The sequence below is a fragment of the Oncorhynchus tshawytscha genome, linkage group LG34 (assembly GCF_018296145.1).
Source record: "Oncorhynchus tshawytscha isolate Ot180627B linkage group LG34, Otsh_v2.0, whole genome shotgun sequence".
In the NCBI taxonomy this organism is placed as follows: Eukaryota; Metazoa; Chordata; class Actinopteri; order Salmoniformes; family Salmonidae; genus Oncorhynchus; species Oncorhynchus tshawytscha.
Genome location: NC_056462.1, coordinates 8,852,928 through 8,870,472, shown reverse-complemented (window position 1 = coordinate 8,870,472; position 17,545 = coordinate 8,852,928). Strand labels below are relative to the sequence as shown.

Here is a 17,545-nt window from a genome sequence, read left to right as displayed (position 1 = left end):
TATTGAAATGTTTCCTATAGAAGAAATATAAAAAGTGTATGCATTACCATGGTAACAGTTCAAAGGGGACACTTTATTTATTTATTTTATTTGGCCTTTATTTAACTCGGCAAGTCAATTAAGAACAAATCCTTATTTACAATGATGGCCTAGGAACAGTTGGTTAACTGCCTTGCTCAGGGGCTGAATGACAGATTTTTAACTTGTCAGCTCGGGGATTCGAATTAGCAACCTTTTGGTTAATGGCCCAACGCTCTAACCACTAGGATACCTGGCGCCCCACTTGTCTGATCATTTCCCCATAATCGCCAAAGGTGACGACACAACAGTTCATCTGATAAGACTGAATCCAAACAGAACGCTTGATTTTATGTGCATTTGACTTTTACTGGATTTTGCTGCATTTGTTGATAACGGAATCTCAAAGTACTCTGGATGTATTCAGTAACATGAAAATAATTTTATTGGAAAATTACAAGGGTTTGTGTGAGAGGCCTAACTGGTGTTTCCAAGTGGCCACACACCTCTCCAAACTGTGCAGTCCCCACATAATTTCAATGTACTTTTATGATTCAAGGAAAGAGCCTTCAAATATAAGCTGCTTTTTGAGCTCTCCTAGCTTCGAAGTTGAGGAACTGAAGCAAGCAGACTTTATTTTTTACACAGCCCTGTATTCCCACCATAACACAATTACCATTGTTGTTTAAGCAATGCAAAATGTTCAATTATAAATCTCAATCTGGGTCAGGTGGGCATAATTTTAAAGCTTATTCTATTTCCAACATGACTAAGATAGAAAATATGATCTTAGTGTATTCTTCTTTTTTTGGGTAGGCACAAAACTACCTCCATTCATTGTTTTAAATCGGCACCGATTACCTGTGATACTTGTGGGGTCGTAGAGGAAAATGGAGAACATTGTGTTTGAGAGAGCCCCATCTTTCCATAGTAATATTAGTTTTGTACGCCAAACCGTTCGGACGCTACAGACGTTTTTGTGAGACGTCCGATTTTCGGGCCGTCTCAAGGCCCGACAAACACCGCTGTAGCTCGGCCACCTTCCGCCGCAGATTTCGAAGGTCGCCATACAGTGACAAGGATGACATGTGTCACATCCTGAACAGAATGAGCATGTTTGGCATATTGTGAAGAAAATTAGAAGCGGACCATGCACCTGAACGCAGTTATGACTCCTTTTTTATATGTATAAAAAAAAATGTACCCCCCTTTTTCTCCCCAATTTTATGGTATCCAATTGTGAGTAGTTACTATCTTGTCTCATCGCTACAACTCCCGTACGGGCTCGGGAGAGAAGGTCGAAAGCCATGTGTCCTCCGAAACACAACCCGACCAAGCCGCACTGCTTCTTAACACAGCGAGCATCCAACCCAGAAGCCAGCCGCACCAATGTGTCGGAGGAAACACTGTGCACCTGGCGACCTGGTTAGCGTGCACTGCGCCCGGCCCGCCACAGGAGTCGCTGGTGCGAGATGAGACAAGGATATCCCTAGCTGCCAAACTCTCCCTAACCCGGACGCCGCTAGGCCAATTGTACGTCGCCCCATGGACCTCCCGGTCGCAGCCGACTGCGACAGAGCCTGGGCCCGAACCCAGAGTCTCTGGTGGCACAGCTAGCACTGCGATGCAGTGCCTTAGACCACTGCGCCACCCGGGAGGCTATGACTCCATTCTAATGCGATCGGTTTGTCTAAAGTGCGTGGTCAAAGTCTAACACTGTAAGATCGTATTTTAGAACTTAGCAAGTCATGTTGGAAATATAATACGCTTTCAAATGATGCCCACCTGACACAGATTGAGATTTATAATGGAACGTTTTTGAATTGCTTAAATGCCTTATATGTCACATTGTCTCGATGCAATATTCTACACTGAAATCTGTTACTCTCGTTATTCCAAATGCAACTGTGGATCTTTTCTGCTGACTACAATTAAAATGAATTGTCTTTAATGTAGGATTTGATCTAAAATTCAGAAGCTATCGAGTGGAATGATTACTTTTATGTTAAAGAGTGGAATGGTGTTTCAGCTGGTGTATCCTAAGGTAGCTCCTCTCTGAGAACCTCTTCCTGCAGTGCGTAGGAGGCCTCTATCCCGTGTGGAACTTCAGGTGCATCTTCAGCTGATTCTGGCGGGAGAACTTCTTTTCACACTGGGGGCAGCTGAAGGGTTTCTCCCCCGTGTGGACCCTCTGGTGCCTCTTCATGTGACCAGCCTGGGTGAAGCACATGTGACACTGGGTACAGCTGAAGGGTTTCACCCCTGTGTGGACTCTCTGGTGCCTATTCAGGTTGGAGGAGTGTGAGAAACTAGCCTGGCAAAGGTGGCAGCTGAATGGTTTCTCCCCTGTGTGCATCCTCTGGTGGATCTCCACCTGTTTAGGGAAACTGAAGGCTTTCCCACAGAACGAACATGGGAAGCGCTTCTCTTTGTCACCGGATCTGCTTATAGCATTACTACCACTACTGTCATTTGTCAATGGGCTTGTGTAGCCATTTAGTGTTGAGGCACTGGCATTGTCTGAGGTCTGGTTTAACAGGAGAGTGTGAGGAGAATGAAGGCCAGGGAGTGTCTGTGTTGTTGCAGGGTCCATGTTCCAGTTGATAGATCCTATAGAAGGCAGGCTGAAGGCAGCACCTGTTGGGGGGTTACACTGAGGCACCAACAGTCTCTCTGAAACACAACTATAGGAGCAGGACGGAGCATCACTAGCAGAGTCTGTGTCTGTTCTGTCCTGCCGCATATGGGCATCTCCCCGTCCCTGCAGACCAAATCTAAACCTCGTCCTGGTCTCAGCCAGTCTGTTGTCATGGAGACTAAGTTTGGTTGTTGTTTTGAGTTTGACCGTCTGTTTCTGGTTGTGGTTAACAGTGTTGTTCCCCAGCCCAGAGTTGAGGACGCTGTCCCATCCACTGACCTCCACTATGTCGCCTCTGGTCCCGGCCTGCTCAGGGATGTCATCCCCTGGGCCCTTGGCTGCACCAGTCTGGGAATCCAAGATGGCTGCCCAATCTCCTCTTTTAGCCCCCAGCCAACCACCTGCAGGAAGAGGTTACAAAATAGACTTTACAAAAATGGCAGAGAACTCTACATATGGAGTTTTGTTTGTCAATTACCTGGTCAAGTTCACACATTGTAATGTCTTTAAAACAATAGCCAGGTGCAACACTATTCCTATTGAAGATCTATTACTTTATGTAGGCTATATGTATTTTTCTCTTACCTTGCTCCCCCATCTTTAGTCCACTCAGCAGATCAATGCTCTCTGGTCCATCCTCTATTGTCTCCTCTTTGATCAGCAGAAGATCAGGCTTCCCATCCTCCATGTCTACTGACTGTTAGAGATACAGAGTGAAAGGATGTTGGACCAAGAAATGCAAATGTGTTAGTTGATTTGATTACTTGACACTCTTTAATGGTTTGATAATTGAAAGACATGGTCCCACACTTAAGACAGAATTTATCAAGACCAGGGGCCATATCCATAAAGATTCTCAGAGTAGAAGTGCTGATCAAGGATCAGCTCCCTACCAACATACTCTCATTCATTATGATCTGTGATCAGCCCTGAGACACTTTGTGTATACAGGCCCTGACCTAATACCATTCAGACAGTAGTTCACAGTGGGCTCACCTCAGTGAGACTGTGTGTGGTCCTGTGCTGCTCAGATGGTTCCTCTGTGGGTTCAGGAGGAGGTGTAGTCTGGTTGTCCTCCATGACCATGGTCCCCTCAGGGTTCCCCAGACCCTCCTCACACCCCTCCTCCTTCACCAGCAGCGTCTCTGGACCCTCCTCCTCCTGGAAGAGACAGGTGATACAGATTACACAGACATACACACCCTCAGGTACGTACACACAGATAAATACACATTCAACATGGAGTGTTTACCCATCCCCACTGTTTGAGTCCTATACTGTAATTACAGAATGACTTCATTGTTGTTAAACCCATCATGGTGGATAAAAACAAGTCAGTTGTGGGTAAAAGCAAGTCAGTTATGATAAGTCAAAAGTCATCAGACAAACCTGACTAAACTATGAGGTGTACAGTAGGTGTTAGTTATGTGGGTATGTGTAGGTATATTTAGTAAGTGTATAATGGTTATAAAGCGCTGATATGTGTATGTAGAATAGGATGAGATCAGATGTGATGTGTACAAAAGAGTCTCAATGAAAGCCTCAATGAAAAGTCCCATTTTGTGTTTATTAAACATAAACAAGTTTTAAATACACCACATGAAAACCACACATACGTCTCAACAAATAATCTGCATGAACTTGATAATGTGTATTCAGTTGAATGGAGTTGAATGGAAGTAATGAACTAGGTATGTGTGAATATCATATATCCTACAACAGTGTTTCCCAACTCCAGTCCTCATGTCCCCCAACAGAACACATTTTTATTGTAGCACTGGACAAGCACACCTTTAATGTTTTTATTTAACCTTTATTTAACTAGGCAAGTCAGTTAAGAACAAATTCTTATTTTCAATGACGACCTAGGGGTTGTGGGTTAACTGCCTTGTTCAGGGGCAAAACGACAGTTTTTTAACCTTGTCAGCTCGGGGATTCGTTCTTGCAACCTTTCGGTTACTTGTCCAACGCTCTAACCACTAGGCTACCTGATTCAACTTGTCAACTCATCATCAAGCCCTCTGAGTTGAATGAGGTGTGTTTGTCCGGGGCTACAACGAAAATGTGTTCTGTTGGCGGACTTGAGGACTGGAGTTGGTAAAAACTTGCTTACACAGTACAAACACTATGTAACAAACTGTTTAGGCTTACACTGTATATGCCTTATGCAGTGCCTTCAGAAAGGATTTATACCTCTTGACTTATTCCACATTTTGTTGTGTTACAGCCTGAATTCAAAAAATATTTTATTCCTCGCCTACACACAATACCCCATAATGACAAAGTGAAAATATGTTTTCAGAAATTTTTGCAAATGCATTCAAAATGAAATACAGAAATATGAAGTTTACATAAGTTTTCACACTCCTGAGTCAATACATGTTAGAATCACACTCGGCAGCGAGTCTTTCTGGGTAAATCTTGAATAGCTTTGCACACCTGGATTGTACAATATTTGCACATCATTCAAGCTCTGTCAAGATGGTTGTTGATCATTGTTAGAAAGCCATTTTCAAGTCTTGCCATAGAATTTAAGCCGATTTAAGTCAAAACTGTAACTAGGCCACTCAGGAACATTCAATGTCGTCTTGGTAAGCAACCAGTGTATATTTGGCCTTGTGTTTGAGGTTATTGTCCTGCTGAAAGGTGAATTTGTCTCCCAGTGTCTGTTGGAAAGCAGACGGACACAGGTTTTCATCTAGGATTTTGCCTGTGCTTAGCTCTATTATTTTTATGATAAAAAATAATAATAATATTTCTAGTCCTCACTGTTAACAAGCATACCCATAACATGATGCAGCCACCACCATGCTTGAAAATATGAAGAGTGGCACATTTGCCCCAAACATAACACTTTATTCAGGACATGAAGTTAATTTCTTAGCCACATCCGTTTCAGTTTTACTTGTGCCATATTGCAAACAGGATGCATGTTTTGGAATATTCTTATTCTGTACAGGCGTCCTTCTTTTCACTATGTTAATTAGATTAGTATTGTGGAGTAACTACAATGTTATTGATCCATCCTGAGTTTTCTCCTATCACAGCCATTGAACTCTGTAACTGTTTTAAAGTCACAATTGGCCTCATGGTGAAATCCCTGAGCAGTTTCCTTACTCTCCGGCAAATAAGTTAGGAAGGACACCTGTATCTTTGTAGTGACTGAGTGTATTCATACACCATCCAATGTGTAATTAATAACTTCACCATGCTCAAAGGGATATTTCAATGTACAGCATTTTTATATTTTTTAGGTGTTCTTCTTTGTGCGACATTGCAAAACCTCCCTGGTCTTTGTGGTTGAATTTGTGTTTTCACTGCTCAACTGAGGGACCTTACAATTTTCTGTATGTGTGGGGTACAGAGATGAGGTAGTCATTCAATAAATCATGTTAAACACTATTATTGCAGACAGAGTAAGTCCATGCAACTTATTATGTAACTTGTTAAGCCAATGTTTACTCCTGAACTTGTTTAGGCTTGCCATAACAAAAGGGGTTGATTACTTAATGATATTTAAGCTTAGAATTTTTTATTCATTTGTAAAAAATCATAATTCCACTTTCACATTATGGGTTATTGTGTGTAGGCCAGTGACACAAAATGTGGAAAAAGTCCAGGGGTTTGAATACTTTCTGAAGTTACTGTATTTCCCACAATGCCTGGGCCTTGAACTTCAACGCTCTTAGTTGTAGAAATTAACCCACTACTGCTGTTTACTTTTTGCATCTACATCATCTCGATGAGTGTTCCTTTAATGCAGGGACTGATCTAAATGTCAGAAGCTATCAAGTGGTATGGTTACTTTCTATGTTAAGGAGTGGAATGGTTTTTTTGCAGGTGTATCCGGAGGTAGCTCCTCTGTGAGAACTTCTTCCCGCAGTGATTACAGGTGAATGGCCTCTCTCCCGTGTGGACCCTTTGGTGCCTCTTCAGGTCACCAGCCTGAGCGAAGCACATGTGACACTGGGTACAGCTGAAGGGTTTCACCCCTGTGTGGACCCTCTGGTGCCGCTTCAGGGTTCCAGCCTGGGCGAAGCGCATGTGACACTGGGTACAGCTGAACGGTTTCTCCCCTGTGTGGACCCTCTGGTGGATCTCCACATTCTGGAGGCACCTAAAACTTTTGTTACAGAACATGCAGAGGAACCGTTTCTCTTTAATATTGCCTGATGTGACTCCTCCTCCCTGAGCCTGGACTCTAGCCCTGTTGTTTGAGTTCAATACCTGATCGAAAAGGATGCGGTTTTGTGAATCGGAAGGCCCCAATGACGTGGACACTGGGTCACGATCCCCGAAAGTGTGTAAAGAGGAGTGGGTCGCAACATTCAGATTTGTCTCTAAGCTTTCACTGTAGTCTAAGAAGTCACTGGTGTTGCCCTGCAAGTGTCCTTCTCCTAAGTGAGTCTTGTCGGCATTCCATGTCAGAGGAGTGTCGTCCTCCACTTTCACAGTCACCTCATTTACGACGAGACCCTCCCCTTTCTTGTCTAGGCACCCTTCAGTGTATACACTACTACTGTACCGGTTCCAGTCCCCTCTAAACAGATCAGTCTGTGTCTCTAAACCCAAGGGCATGTTGCCAGGGTCCGTTGCTGTAGTGTAAGAACAAGACAGATCATCACCACCAGGATCTAATGTGTCACCATCTCCATGGGAATTAACCATCCTCTGGTTCTGATGTAATACCGGTAAATACTCTGAGCCAGGAGGAGGACAGCCCAGTCTCCCCAGCACCATTCTCTCTGGGTCTGATCTTTGGTCAGATCCTGTGTGTAAAAGCCTGTGTGTCACAGTTAAAGTCTCTGTGTCGGTCTCTGACTTGAGGACGTCGTTCGGCGTTCCACTGACCTCCATGATGCTGCGTCGGGTCTTGGGCTGGGGTGTGGCGGCGAGGTCCTCCGTGGATTCAGGGGGCGCTCCAATCTGGATGTCTCTGCTGTGCTGTGGGTCCTCCTCTCCTTCAGACTTCTCCTGCTTGACCCCAGGATCTGCAGCCTCTGCATCTGCATTCTGACACAAGAAGAGAGGAGGTTGTTACCAGTACCTAGTTGAATTGGATAAAAATGTCATAGGGAAGTCTCACAAGCTCCTCTATGGCAGATACATAAGGATGTACATGTAAGACAGTGAATAGCCTTTCTGAAAAACAGGACACATTTGATTTACAAAGTAACAATTTTTATGCAACTCTATTCCACTAACCTCAATCAAGATAATGTGCTGGGTTGAGGTTCCAATTTCCTCATCAACAGTGATTGGTTTGTCATCTCTCCATGTATTGTGTCCCCCTGGCTTCACAAAGCTCCTGTGGCTTCCAGTGAGATGTCCTTCACCTAAAAAAAATGATTGGGGGGAAAGAGGTGGTTAGATTAGCTACTGTCAATGCTCAATGGTATTTTGTAAAATAAAAAATTAAATGTTTTTAAATGTTTTATCCCATATTTAAAAAAATGTGTATATATTTAAAAAAATGTGTATATATATATATATATAAGTGTATATATATATACACTTATACACTCATACACTTATATATACACATATATACACACATACACCCTACCACCCCTCCCCCAATTGGAGTAAACTAATAAACAATAAGACTTACGCTTCTACCTTCAGTTTATACATACTATACACATTTTCAGACAATCTATTTTACAATAGTTATATTTTGTTTGTTTTTAGTCCTGGCCTTCCTCCATTTCTGATGTCCATCCAGTTTGATTTCTATTTGTAACTGTGCTATTTGACAACATTTCTGAACGAACCTATATACATTTTACAGACCCCGTATGTTCTACATTTGTTATCTTGTTGTTATTAGTCCCACCCTTCAGCTCCATTCAACCCCTCCCATTTATCTCTTAACACCATCCATTTTGTATTTGTATTTGCCATATATTTTCTATTTGCCATATATTTTTCAACTGTGCTGTGATGCTTCACAAAAGTACTGAACCTTTCTATTCTCATAGCTTCTACAGATTGTAAATCAAATTTAAAAAAATTGCTAAAATAATTATTGATCCAATAATTTCAAAAGACTGACTTTTCAAATCACCCAGTATTGCTCTCTGCAGCGTTAGTCTACATATGGACAGCAAAATCTAGTATATATATATATATATATAAGTAAAATGATGTGGATATATTGAAACAACATCTCAAGACATCAATCAGGAAGTTAAAGCTTGGTTGCAAATGGGTCTTCCAAATGGACAATGACACCAAGCATACTTCCAAAGTTGTGGAAAAATGGCTTAAGGACAACAAAGTCAAGGTATTGGAGTGGCCATCACAAAGCTCTGACCTCAATCCCATAGAAAATGTGTGGGCAGAACTGAAAAAGCGTGTGCGAGCAAGGAGGCCTTACAAACCTAACTAAGTTACACCAGCTCTGTCAGGAGGAATGGGCCCAAATTCCCCCAAATTATTGTGGGAAGCTTGTGGAAGGCTACCCAAAACTTTTGACCCAAGTTAAACAATTTAAAGGCAAAGCTACCAAATACTAATTGAGTGTATGTCAACTTCTGACCCACCGGGAATGTAATGAAAGAAATAAAAGCTGAAATAAATCATTCTCTCTACTATTATTCTGACATTTCACATTCTTAAAATAAAGTGGCCTAAGACAATTAATTTTTACTAGGATTAAATGTCAGGAATTGTGAAAAACTGAGTTGAAATGTATTTCGCTAAGTTGTATGTAAACTTCCGACTTCAACTGTAAAAACTAGCAAACGGTAGTACGCCCCAAAGGCAACATGAAAAAAACTGGAAAAATCTGTCCAAGCATGTATTAAGTACTCAGGTGTTCACAGTGGAGATGTCACTTCAACTTCAAACCTGCCCAGCCAGTTCCTGGATCCAACGAAGGAAAATTGATTATTTGCTGTTGTCAAAACAATGCACGGTTCAAGTGTGCCTTTTCACATACAGAGAAAGGAGGAGGCACATGAAGTGTTCTGCGAGTCACCTCAATGCCCGTCTAACCATGAACTAGCACAACAATCAAGTGTTATTTTCTTTCAAATAGTTAGTGGACTATTGTACATTACAGTGGAAAGTGAAAACATGAGGGAAGATGTTTTGTCGGAGATGGTAGAAAATAAATGGTTTGGAGAAAAAAATGTCTGAGTGTCTGAAGCTCAATAAGAATAACAAGGCTATATACAGGGGGCACCGGTACCAAGTCAGGGTGCAGGGGTACAGGCTAGTTGAGGTAATCTGTACTTGTAGGTGGGGGCGAAGTGACTATGCATAGGTAACAAACAAACAGCAAGTAGTAGCAGTGTGCAAGGGGGAGGGGGGGTTAATGTAAATTGTCCGGTGGCGATTTTTATGAATTGTTCAGCAGTCTAATGGCTTGGGGGTAGAAGCTGTTGAGGAGCCTTTTGGTCCTAGACAGCAAGCGCTCCGGTACCGCTTGCTGTGTGGTAGCAGAGAAAACAGTCTATAACTTGGGTCTCTGACAATTTTTAGGGCTTTCCTCTGACACCGCCTATTATATAGGTCCTGGATGGCAGGAAGCTTGCCCCCAGTGATGTACTGGGCCGTTTACACTACCCTCTGTAGCACCTTACGGTCAGATGCCGAGCAGTTGCCATAACAGGAGGTGATGCAACCGGTCAGGATGCTCTCGATGGTGCAGCTGTAGAACATTTTGAGGATCTGGGGGCCCATGCCAAATCTTTTCAGTCTCATGAGGGGGGAAAGGGTTTTGTCGTGCCCTCTTCACAACTGTCTTGGTATGTTTGGATCATGATAGTTAGTTGGTGATGTGGACACCAAGGAACTTGAAACTTTCGACTCGCTCTACTACAGCCCCGTCGATGTTAATAGGGGCCTGTTCGGCCCGCCTTTTCCTGTAGTCCACGATCAGCTCCTTTGTCCTGCTCACATTGAGAGAGAGGTTGTTGTCCTGGCACCACACTGCCAGTTCTCTGACCTCCTCCCTATAGGCCATCTCATTGTTGTCGGTGATCAGGCCACTGTTGTGTCGTCAGCAAACTTAATGATGGTGTTGGAGTTGTGTTTGGCAACGCAGTCGTGGGTGAACAGGGAGCACAGGAGGGAACTAAGTACACACCACAGAGGGGCCCCACTTTTGAGGATCAGCGTGGCGGACGTGTTGTTGCCTACTCTAACCACCTGGGGGCGGCCCGTCAGGAAGTCCAGGATCCAGTTGCAAAGGAAGGTGTTTAGTCCCAGTGTCTTTAGCTTAGAGATGAGCTTCGTGGGCACTATGGTGTTGAACGCTGAGCTGTAGTTGAACAGCATTCTCACATAGGTGTTCCTTTTGTCCAGGTGAGAAAGGGCAGTGTGGAGTGTGATTGAGATTGCATCATCTGTGGATCTGTTGGGGCGGTATGCAAATTGGAGTAGGCCTAGGGTGTCCGGGAGGATGCTGCTGATGTGAGCCATGGCTGGCCTTTCAAAGCACTTCATGGCTACCGACGTGAGTGCCACGGGGCGGTAATCATTTAGGCAGGTTACCTTCGCTTCCTTGGGCACAGGGACTATGGTGGTCTGCTTGTAGGTATTAAAGACTCTGTCAGGGAGAGGTTGAAAATGTCAGTGAAGACACTTGCCAGTTGGTCCGTGCATGCTTTGAGTACACGTCCTGGTAATCCGTCTGGCCCAGCGGCTTTGTGAATATTGACCTGTTTAAAGGTTTTGTTCACATCGGCTACCAAGAGCGTTTTCACACAGCCATCCAGAACAGCTGGTGCTCTCGTGCATGCTTCAGTGTTGCTTTCCTCAAAGTGAGCATAAAAGGTATTTAGCTCGTCTGGTAGGCTCGCGTCACTGGGCAGCTCGCATCTGGGTTTCCCTTTGTGGTCAGCAATAGTTTTTAAGCCCTGCCAGATCCGACGAGCGTGAGAGCCGGTGTAGTAGGATTCAATATTAATCTTGTATTGTTGCTTTGCTTGTTTGATGGTTCGTCTGAGGGCATAGCGGGATTTTTTACAAGTGTCCTGATTAGTCTCCCGCTCCTTGAAAGTGGCAGCTTTAGCCTTTAGCTCAATGCGCTTGTTGCCTGTAATCCATGGCTTCTGGTTGGGATATGTACGTACAGTCACTGTGGGGATGATGTCATCGATGCACTTATTGATGAAGCCGATGACTGAGGTGGTGTATTCCTCAATGCCATTGGATAGAACATATTCCAGTCTGTGCAAGCAAAACAGTCCTGTAATGTAGTATCCATGTCATCTGACCACTTGCGTATTGAGCGAGTCACTGGTATTTCCTTAGAATTGTGGTCCGATTTGCCAAATGGAGGGCGGGGGAGAGCTTTGTATGCATCTCTGTGTGTGGAGTAAAGATGGTCTATGATTTTCTCCCCCCTGGTTGCACATGTGACATGCTGGTAAACATTTGGTAAAACTGATTTAATCCCGCCTGCATTAATTAAAGTCCCTGGCCACTAGGAGAGCCGCTTCTGGTTGAGCATTTTCTTCTTTGCTTATGGCCTTATAGCGTTGGTTGAGAGCGATCTTAGTGGCAGCTTTGCTTTGTGGTGGTAAATAGACGGCTACGAATAATACAGATGAGAACTCTCTTGGTAGATAGAGTGGTCGACAGCTTATCATAAGGTACTCTACCTCAGGCGAGCAATACCTCGAGACTTCTTTAATATTAGACATCGTGCACCAGCTGTTCTTGACAAAAAGACACACACCCACACCCCTCATCTTACCAGACGTAGTGTCTCTGTTCTGCCGGTGCATGGAAAATCTAGCCAGCTCTATATTGTCTGTTTCTTCATTCTTTGCACGTTAGCAAGGAGAATGGAAGGCATTGGGAGTTTACTCGCTTGCCTCCGGCTTCTCAGAAGGATCCCTGATCTGCGTCCCCTTTTCCGGCGTCTTTTCTTCGCGCAAAAAGCGTGGATATGGGCCTGTTCCAGTGAAAGCAGGATATCCTTCTCGTCTGACTCGTTAAAGGAAAAAGTTTATTCAAGTCTGCGGTGAGTAATTGCTTTTCTGATGTCCAGAAGTTATTTTGGGTCATAAGAGATGGTAGCAGCAAAATTTATGTACAAAAATAAGTTACACAAAACGCAAATTATTATATTTTTTTTTAAATTGCACAATTGGTTGGGAGAACGTAAAACGTCAGCCATGTTCTTCGGTGCCATCTTCATCTTTTTTAAATTGCTGCAAAAACACAACAGGGAAGACTAATATTTACTGTTAACTCTTGTATAAATACTGTAGTGAAAAAAAAACAGTAGTATATAGTATAATAATTAGTATTTTTGTGGATTGTTGTATACTGCAGTCATTTTGCGGACTGTAATATACTGTAGTTTTTACTGTCATTACCGAAGTATTTACTCATGTTTTTGTTTTTATTATCTTTGACATAAAAGTGTCTTTCTCCTTGAGGAAACCTACTGGAGAAATACTAAAAGAGCACATTTTACAGACCTGTAGGTAGGACTGTGGTCTGAACATATTTTGTATAACCTGTATGGAACAATATGGTCTATATTTGGCATGTAGGTTTCTCCCTTATGGGTGGAACAGAGTGGGATATGGGGAGGGGAATGGGGAGGGTATATGCAAATTAAATACTGTAGTATTTACTATAGTAAAAAAAAGTGTTGTGTTTTTGCGAACATTATTGTTGTATTTACTGCAGTGTTTTTTTGGGCGAATAATACTATAGTAATCTACAGTATACTACAATATTTCATAGAACGTAATACACATGATTGAGGGATACTACTACTACTACTACTACTACTACTACTACTACTACTACTATTCTGTGTGGGCGGCAGGTAACCTAGTGTTTAGAGCGTTGGGCCAGTAACCAAAAGGTTGCTGGATCGAATCCCCGAACCGACAAGGTAAAAATATGTTGCTCTGCCCCTGAACAAGGCAGTCAACCCACTGTTCCCCGGTAGGCTGTCATTGTAAATAAGAATTTGTTCTTAACTGGACTTGCCTAGTTAAATAAAAGGTTAAATAAAAATAAATAAAATATTTTTAAAAAGGTACTGTACAGTAAACTGTAGTATTTTTTCATGTGGGCAGACACCTGTCTCCATGCTTCACTTCAAGGCCCTTTGTGACAACACATGCAACTTCTCTTGTGCTTCATGTGGACACTATCCTCCTATTGTGATTATGGATCTTGACTGATAAGTCATTAAGATATTAAATAACTTAAAATGGTCTGTTATATTCAGTGCACCAGAATGTCCCATTTAAGTTTGAAATCTCTATTTCCTGTTTTAAGTATGTGTGTGTCTCTCTCTCTTTCTGTCAGGTCGTAGGCTTTGGAGAGGAGAACAACCAGGCAGAGCAGCTGTGGCCCCAACCCCAGCCCTACAGAGGGGGAAGAGGACCAAGGCCCCTAAGACCTCCACTTTATCCTACAGAGAAGTGTCCAAGCTGACCTTCCCACCTCGCCCATGCTGGCCAACGTTCATTGATGACATCCACGCATTCTCCTCCTCCCTCACCCTCTACCCCTACCACAAAATCCTCAAGTAGATTGGTTCCGTACATTGGTTCCGCATAGCAGGAGGCAATTAGCCAGCCAGGCCGGAACGCAGTGCTGTGGTGTCTTCAGGAGCTAAACTCATCTCTGCCCAGTCTCCTTTCTCCACAGCCAAAACTATATTGTTTGAGAGCTCTTTGGTTTCTCCTTTTGTTCTCACCCGTCCCTGATTGATTGAATAGCATGAATAATCTTTGCTGTGAATGGTAAGGGAAGAAAAGAGAAGAGGGATCCTATCATCTCTGTCATGTATCTTCATTCTTTTTTGTTGAAGAAGCATCAAGTGTATTTTAAAAATGGACATTAGGGTTAACATATACATGTTCATACTAAGATTTTGTGGATCGAAAAAGTGAGGTATGTTTGTCATAGCGGTAAGATACATTATTGATACATTGTCAGTATGTGACAGATTTCTGATTAGTTTTTTAGGTATTGTTGTAACTTTGATTCTGTTTTAGAGAGGCAAAAGGGAAAACCTCACAGTTACTGTAGGTTTAACATTTAGGCCCTACCGCTGCCTTTAAAACCACTAGACTGGCATGTTTATAGCTATAACCTGTTATCATCATCATCTTTAAGTGTAAACATTTACTTATGCAGAAACTGGTATCAGGCTTATTTTTCTCATATGAACCCAACTGTCTACACTGCAAGAGAAATACAATTGCTAAAATTGTCATGGCATATCATACCACTGTTCTACATGATTAATAACTGAATGTCCTCGTCAATTTATCAAGAATTCTGATACGTTTCCACTGAGTTCATTTTAATGTGTTTGTTTTTGTCATTTTCAGTACCTCAAACGGATTATTTCGGACATACACATCATTGTAAATTTTCTACACATACATTTTGGAAAATGTATTGCATAAATATACGTGATTGTGATCAAACGCGATGGTGTCCTGAGATAATCGGTGTTTTTTCTATGAATTTGTTTTCTACTTCTGTAGTCATAAAACAACGAATTCAGGGAAAGAAAATAGATGTAGAATCATCCTTAATCCCTACCACATACAAGTAGATGGCGATAGTATTGGTTTTGTTGACAGGCTAGTTTTAGTCACAGGTCATACTTTAGGGCTGCAGCTGGATAGTACTGAAATGTTCAGGGCCCCAAATTGTACAAGTGTTGCAAATTATATGCTTTATGAAAAAGTGAAAATAATTTTCATACATCGCCGGGACTATTCTGCTAAATGTACCTCTTGCCATTCCTCTGTATGCGTCGACGAGCTTGACACTTCTGGGACTGGTGTAGACGCGCTCTCGCATTGTCCTCTCTGCGCGCTCCCGTGACACCTTCAGTTCCAGAAGCTGTAGTTTCCTCCTTAATGACCTATTTTCTTTCTGGCTTTGAGTTATTTCCAAACGAAACACTGCATAGTCGTCATCTACGAGTTTGCAGACCTCTGCCACGGCTGCATTCGCTAGCACCTCCATGATGGAGGCTATTTGAGTGTGAAAAACCATACAGTTAGCCATTGTTAGTTAACGCTTATTAGCAGCTAGTAAGCGTTTACCTAGATAACATTTAACAACCAAGTCCTGTTTCCAACGCGAATTAAAGACTACACTGGGTAAGTATGTGATGCTGTGCAGTTAAACGAGTCATATTTAGAGTTCCATGGTGTCAAAAACCGTATAAATAACAAAAATAAAAACTGTAACGTGGAAATCTCCTTGGTCACAGTTTACTTCCGTTTACACGGAGGTGAAAGGATGTTGTAGCTCAGGGGTGTGGTTAAATGAAAAGCGTTTGCGCAATGTTCTTTTAAATACGGTACTGCTTGTGACGTTAAACATTCATCAGTATATATTTCAAGATCAGAGCAGACTTGAGGCTTAGGAGATCTGATTCATCAGCTAACATCACTTTTGGGGAATTCTGAAGCATTTATGTAATCAAAACGATCACAAAGGTTTCATAAAGGTCATGTTACCTGACAGATGATATCTCATAGAACAAAACGTAAAATATCTCCTAAACTTGTCTTAACCTCAGACCTTATTTTCACTGTTTATCCCAAAACCCCATGAGAGGCTAGGTACCTCTCATGGTGAACGCTCATCCTGACCCTGTCTGTATTCATGAGATAGCCTAGGCCCAGGCCTTCTATGAACCCAGTCACCAGGCATTATATGAGGCATTATATGAGATCCTGAAGGAGAAGACAGACTTGCTGATAGACTACCACCACTCTCTGTGAAGGCTGAAGCCCAGAGTGACCTGCTCTGTTCATCATGGATACTGTGGTGTTTGTATCATAGGAACAGGAGGGTCTATCTCTATCAGCCCCAGGCCCTGCTTCATCCCTGCACTGAGACTGTGAAGAGAAGGGTCTGGGCTGCAGACTGGATCCCTGACTGGAGCCTCTGTCTCTCTGATGACCACCAGGACTGAGGTTGTTCAGTCCACTTGTCCACTGGTTGTGTTCTGTGTGGTGGTGGTGGTGGTGGAGTCTCTGTCCCTCACGGTTGGGCCCTGGTTCCGATTCAGGAAGGAAGACCGATGGCTTTGTGACCAGCCACCTCAGAGGTCCAATCTCTCCCACCAGTAACACTGGATATCAGCTGGTCCTGATGGACTGCAAACTGTAAACACAAATTGTACAGAAAAGCATTAAGGTTTATATTAGAAACTCTGCTGTACACACAGACATGACATGATATTATAAAATGTTAACCACAGTCAAGCCCATCTCTAACACTGTGATTCAAGTACCTAACAATATGGAGCCATTGGAGTTGAATAAAAACATGTCCATATGTGTTGATTTAAGAATTAAATATAATGTTTTGGTTCGACTGAGAGAAGGGAAACTCAGTCCCTAAAATTATGAACAACAAAAAAGAATGTTGATTTTGTATTTAATTTCAACAAAATGGTTAAAAAATAACTTTTGTCACTATTGTAACACTTTACCTTTTCTGTAAATCTGGTACCCTCGCTTTGATAAAAGGAGTTTTAGAATACTTTGGATAAGATTCAACATTACACACAGCTTCACGTCAAGTAATTTTTATTTAACCTTTATTTTACTAGGCAAGTCAGTTAAGAACAAATTCTTATTTTCAATGACGGCCTAGGAACAGTGGGTTAACTGCCTGTTCAGGGGCAGAACGACAGATTTCTACCTTGTCAGCTCGGGGATTTGAACCTGCAACCTTTCAACCTACAAACTAACTAGTACTACATTACATGTCACTATACTCTGTACATGGGCCTTGTGCATTTTCTGCTGGTGTATCCGGAGGTAGCACCTCTCTGAGAACCTCTTCCCTCAGTGAGTACAAGTAAACGACCTCTCTCCTGTGTGGACCTTCGGGGGCATCGTCACCTGATGCTGAACCTCTTCC

The 17,545-nt window shown here is 42.6% G+C and overlaps 2 protein-coding genes and 1 pseudogene across 2 annotated transcripts in view; all 3 read right to left on the bottom strand.

Moving 5' to 3' along the window:
- The window catches only part of LOC112231626 (zinc finger protein 205-like), a 147,622-nt gene that overhangs the window by 36,262 nt on the left and 93,815 nt on the right, over positions 1–17,545 (bottom strand). The window lies entirely within an intron of this gene.
- Positions 1–17,545, bottom strand: part of LOC112245001 (zinc finger and BTB domain-containing protein 41-like) — a 52,379-nt gene that overhangs the window by 9,186 nt on the left and 25,648 nt on the right. The gene's annotated exons all lie outside the window — the stretch shown is intronic.
- LOC112231929 lies at positions 1,627–15,670 on the bottom strand (annotated as a pseudogene).